This window comes from Pan paniscus, chromosome 13 (assembly GCF_029289425.2).
Source record: "Pan paniscus chromosome 13, NHGRI_mPanPan1-v2.0_pri, whole genome shotgun sequence".
NCBI lineage: Eukaryota > Metazoa > Chordata > Mammalia > Primates > Hominidae > Pan > Pan paniscus.
This window is the reverse complement of record NC_073262.2, coordinates 22,419,719-22,425,025: the sequence shown is the minus strand read 5'-3', so window position 1 is coordinate 22,425,025 and position 5,307 is coordinate 22,419,719.

Sequence of the window (5,307 nt, the reverse complement as noted above, 5' to 3'; positions counted from 1 at the left end):
CCCAAGCCAGTGGGGTTGGTTGGAAGTTCATGGTTCCCCGCGCTGGAGGGCAGGCTGGGAAGTCTGTTTGTCCATGAGACCTCATCCTTCTCCAAGAGCAAGACCCACTGACAGTCAGCCTCTGGAGTGAGGCAGTTCCTAGCATTTTGATTGCTTCCCTTACTCTGCCACGGTGTGCATTCCAGGAGAAAGTGTCCAGTTGGCCACGTATCGTCATGTGCCTACCCTGAGGCTGTGTCCACCGGGGGCAGGTAGGACTTCCCCAGAGAAAATCAGGGCACTGCGATCAGAAAAGGGGCACTGGGAAGCCAAGCACTGCAAATGTCCCTGCCATTCTTCACACGCTGGCTGGGCTTGGGCTTTCTTTTTGTTTGTCTATTTGTTCTTTTTTTTAACTGAGATAAAACAAACATGCATTAAAGTACATACGCCAAGTGTACGTCTCAATATTTTTTCAGAGAATTATACCAGCACCCTGGTCAAGATATAGATGGCTGGCACCAGAAACATTCCCCTCATGAATCTTCTCAGTCTAGACACCCCCAAAGCTCCCCACTCTTCCTCCCTCCATCCCATATTCTAGTGCATCTGCTTTTGAACCACACAGAGAGGCAATCAGGAAGGGTAGACATGCACCTGGCTGCCTTGGCTCATTGCTGTGCCTGCGAGAGTCCCTCGTGCTGTGATGTGTAACAATCATTTGTTCTTTTTTTTTTCTTTTGCTTCTGTGTATATTCATGGTGTGAATATACCACCCTTTTTTTTTAACCAGTTCTTCTAGTGATGGGAATTTGTGATGTGGGCTCCATTTATTGTCAAACTGAACCAAACTGTTTTAGGAGGCACCGGGGCAGTATGAGGAGCCTGGCTTTTCAGTTCTTGCCGGCATCACGTTTCCTTCTGTGTCCTGGAGCCAACCCCAGCCCAGCCCCGGCCCAGCATCTTGAACCTGTGGGTGTTGCATGTGTTGTGAGACAGACGAGGCAAATCCAGCCTCGTCCTGGGCTCCTGGCCCAGTGCTCCTGGAACCTCTCCTGATGACTGCCCATGGAAAGTTCTATTCTTGACCACCCAGTGCCTACGTCAGGGTCTCCTGCAGACCCAGGGATGATGTTAATCCCCCAAGAGCAGGCACTGTCCGTACCTGGCACGGGACTGGCACATGGATAGGGCCCCAGAAATATGTGTGGAATGGACAAGATTGAATTAAGTTGACACAGAGATGCTGCCCCAGGCTGGAAGACGATGAGAAGGACATAACTTCCAAGCTCCCCGAGGCCTGGATCCGCCTGGGCCTGAGGCCAGGTTCCGGCCTGGCAAGGACAGAAATGGATGCTGAGCCACTTTTTGCTACAGTCGACAGAAGACCATGTCTGTGTTCCCTGGGGCCAGGCCCTTGAAACCTGGCCTATCTGAGAGTGAGGAGGAAAAGCAGAGAAACAATCTCTCTAGACTCCCTCCCATCAGCTTCTCAGGCCAGCTGGCCACCCCCTTCTCCATCGTGGTGAGAACTCCAGTGGCCTCCTTTTCCCAGGAGAGCCTGGAGTCACCCACTTTCCCAGCTCCACCCACCCTAGTTGAAACTGTTGCAGATCTTCATCTGTGGCTGGGACTTCAGGCATGGGCCAGTCAAGGGGCATGAAGACTTGGCTCAGAGAGACAGAAAGGAGGTTGGGCAGGGGGATAGAGCAGAGGTTAGGAATCCAACTCAGCACCTCTCCTAACCAGTGGCAGCAGGCAGGGCTGGTGGGAGTTGTGAGGAGAGCATTGCAATTTGAAGCCTACCAGACTCGGTTATGAATCCAAACTCTGCTATTTACTTGCTGTGTGACTTTGAGCAAGTCACTTCACTTCTCTGAGCCTCATTTTCTTATTGGAAAATGAGACTGGCCCTATACTATAAAAGGCTATAAAGAAGATTAAATCATAGAATGTCTACAAAAAGCCCAGCATAAAAAAGGGACTGGTAATTCTCCTCTTGTCCTTCTTGCCTTTGGATCTTTGCCCATTGGAAGAGACAGGACAAAGGTAGGAGTATGAGGCCCAGGAACCCAAGAGCAGCCTCAAGTTGCTCCTCAACCAAGACTGGTGGGCAGTGTGCTGGGGGTTTGCTAAGAGGTCCTCCCCTCTTCTGGTGTCTGTTAAAATCTGGCTTCCAGGATCAGCTTGGAGCAATGCTTCTTAAGAAAATTCCCAGTCCTCAAACCAAAAGCTGGAGATGGGAAAGTACTTTTTAAGGGCTGGGAAGAAAACAAAGCTTGTTTCCTTGGACTAGGGCAATGATTATAAAGAGATGAATGAGTGAACTGAGGGAACAGAGAAACTGAAAAAATGAGTGAATTGAGGAACAATAGAAAGAATAACAGTTCACACTTAAGACACTCTTACAGGTGCACACCTTATTTAAGCCTCACAGAAAGCTCTAGGAAGTAGGTACTAGTTTTATCACCATTTATATTTCAAGAGACAGAGGCACAGAGAGGTAAAGTGACATGCTTAAGGGCAGTCAAATCGTATAAGTGCTGGGGCCAGGATTGCAAACCCAGGCTGCTGGCTCTGGAAGCCTTGTCCTTACTGTCCCTTGATGAGATGAATTGGATGGATGGACGGATGGATGGATGGATGGATGGATGGATGGATGGATGGATGGATTGCTGAGTAGATGAACAGATGGATATGTGGGTGGATGGATTGGTGGGTGGGTAACTGGATGGCTGGATGGGTGGACAAATGGATGGATGGATGGATGGATGGATGGGTGGATGGATGGATGGATGGATGGATGGATGGATGGATGGATAGATGGATGGGTGGGTGGGTGAATGCATAGATGAATAGATGAATGTATGTGGAAGGGTGGATGGGTGAATAGGTGGGTAGATGAATGTGTGTGTGGATAGGTGGAGGGGTAGATGAATAGATGGGTGTGTGTAGAAAGGTAAATGGGTAGATGGGTGAATGGACGGATGAATGATTGGGTGGCTGAATGGATGGATGTAAGGAGGGATGGATGGGTGAGTGGGTGGATGGATGGATAGGTGGGTAGAGGGATGGATGGATAGGTGGGTAGAGGGGTGGATGGATAGGTGGGTAGAGGGGTGGATGGATGGGTGGGTGGATGGGTGGATGGATAGCTAGGTAGGTAGATGGATGGATACAGCATGAAAAAAATAATGAATAGGTGAATGGGTAAGCATGGATAACTGCAGGAAGTGGGCTGATGACTGAGGCCAATCAATAATTGGTTCCAAGGTGTCTGCCAGGAGGGCAGGAGTCAGGAGTTAAAAATATAATGGTAATAGATGCCTGGAAACCAATGCTCCTCCCCACCTGCCACTCTTCAGGCTTTCTGCTGCTGCCTGAAATCTCACAATTCCCAGTTTATTCCTTCAGTGTAAGCATTGCCCTCAGCAGCCCACTGTTAAACGGCAAAGCCTGTGGGAGGGACCCCTTTGTAGTCTGAGCTTGTGGTAATCATGCACCAAATGTGCCCTCTCTGGGCTCTGGGAAGGACAGTGCTGGGAACAGGGAGCTGAGGGTAACTCCTGAGCTGGGAGGATGTGGGAGTATCCCCTCCCTGCACTGAGAAGGTTTCCTTCCCTAGGCCAGCAATGTCTCTCTCCCAAGCAGCAGGGTCCTCACACTCCTGGGGGAGAGTGAAAAATGGAAAACAGGCAGCCTCAGTGTGAGCAAACCGGATGGCAGCCCCTCCCTCTGCTCGCAGCTTTCCCGCTGCCAGAAGACTGGGTGTCGCTCTGTGTTATCACGCCAGGCGGCACATGGAAGCTCGCACAGTGCCCAGCAGCCACCTCGGGCAAGAATGCCTCCTCCCCACCCTCCCTCGTGGGAAAGCCCTCTGGCCAGCCCCAACAGGACTGTGGCTTCCAGCTCTCTCTGAAGAGCACCGTCTAATCCCAGGGCTTCAGGTTCCCCACCGATTAAGTAAGGAATATAACCTGCCCCATCTACCTCTCCGGAGTAATTGATCCTTGTTTTTCAAGGAAAAAAAAGCCTAACTTAAATTGCTCTTATTCTGTGCTGGTCATTGCTCTAATCGCTCTACAAATAAAAGTTTAATTTTCACAAAACCTTGAGAAGTAGGTCATATTATCATTGTCCCATTTTATGGATAATCAACCAAGGCCCAAAAGAACAAGAGCATTCCAACCTGGGTGGTGTGGTCCAGGAGTTGTGTTCCTAACACCTGGCTAGGCTAACTCCACTCTGGACCCAAACCAATGCCACACTCTTCACTGCCTGGCCCCAGCCCCCTCACGCCCAGGGATTCTCATTCTGCCCCTCCTCAGCCTCCCACACCCCTCTGACGATGAGGACAGCCGCTTTCTGCAGCAGTGGCCTGCCCACGCCTCTTCAAAGTCCTTCCACTGAGCCTGTTCAGCCCCCTTCATCCACACTCCTGCCTGGGCCTTCTCTCCTTGCCATCCTGTGCTTCTCCCGAACGCCTGACAATTCCATAAGCAACTGCCTGACTCCCAGGCACAGAGGAAGGGTCAGCAGGCTCCATCGCCTCCATCCCCTCCTCTTGGAAGCCCAAACCTTCCCCCCCTTTGCCATCCCTCTCCAAGACTCCAGGATGGGGGCCTGCAGTCATTCAGGAGCGCAGCCCCCAGACGCCTGTTGTAGCCACTTTGCCTCCTGTCCTCAAGACTTGCCTGCCCATCCTGGTGGAGCTGCGAGCCCTCAAGGCTCACTTCTGTAACAGCCAAAACTTTACAGTTGCAAATATAGAAGTCCAGCCCAAGCTGACTTCCACAAATAAGGAAATGTATTCATTCAAAAATCTGGAAAAATCAGGGGGTCATTTTGGATTCGGGTGTAACTTGATCCAGGACTCAAACTCAATGTCTCCCTCCCTCTTCATGGAACCCCACATCTCCCGTCTCCCAGACTCACAGTGCCTTGCCCAGTGGTGCTGGACAACTTCCTTAATGTCTCAAACGGAAGCCCTGGACTTCAGTTTTCTTGGGGGGCTGGGAAAGTTGGGGGTGGGGTGTGCAATGTGCTGTTTGGGTTGGAGGTCACATGCCCACCCTTAAATATGGGAGGGTAGGGGCAGTGTGGGATCAGCTTCATCAGAGGGGTGGATTCTCAAATGAATGCTGAGCCACCAATATCACAGAAAGATATGAGGAACTAACAAATGTCCCTCACACATTCCCAGGCTTTTCCCCTGTCAAAGTGGACAAGACCACATCTGATATCTTGTCCTCCCTCCAGACTGGAACTCTGAATTTCCCTTGCTAGCCACAGCCTTGAAGAATCTTAGAATACTAGAGCAAAAAGGGC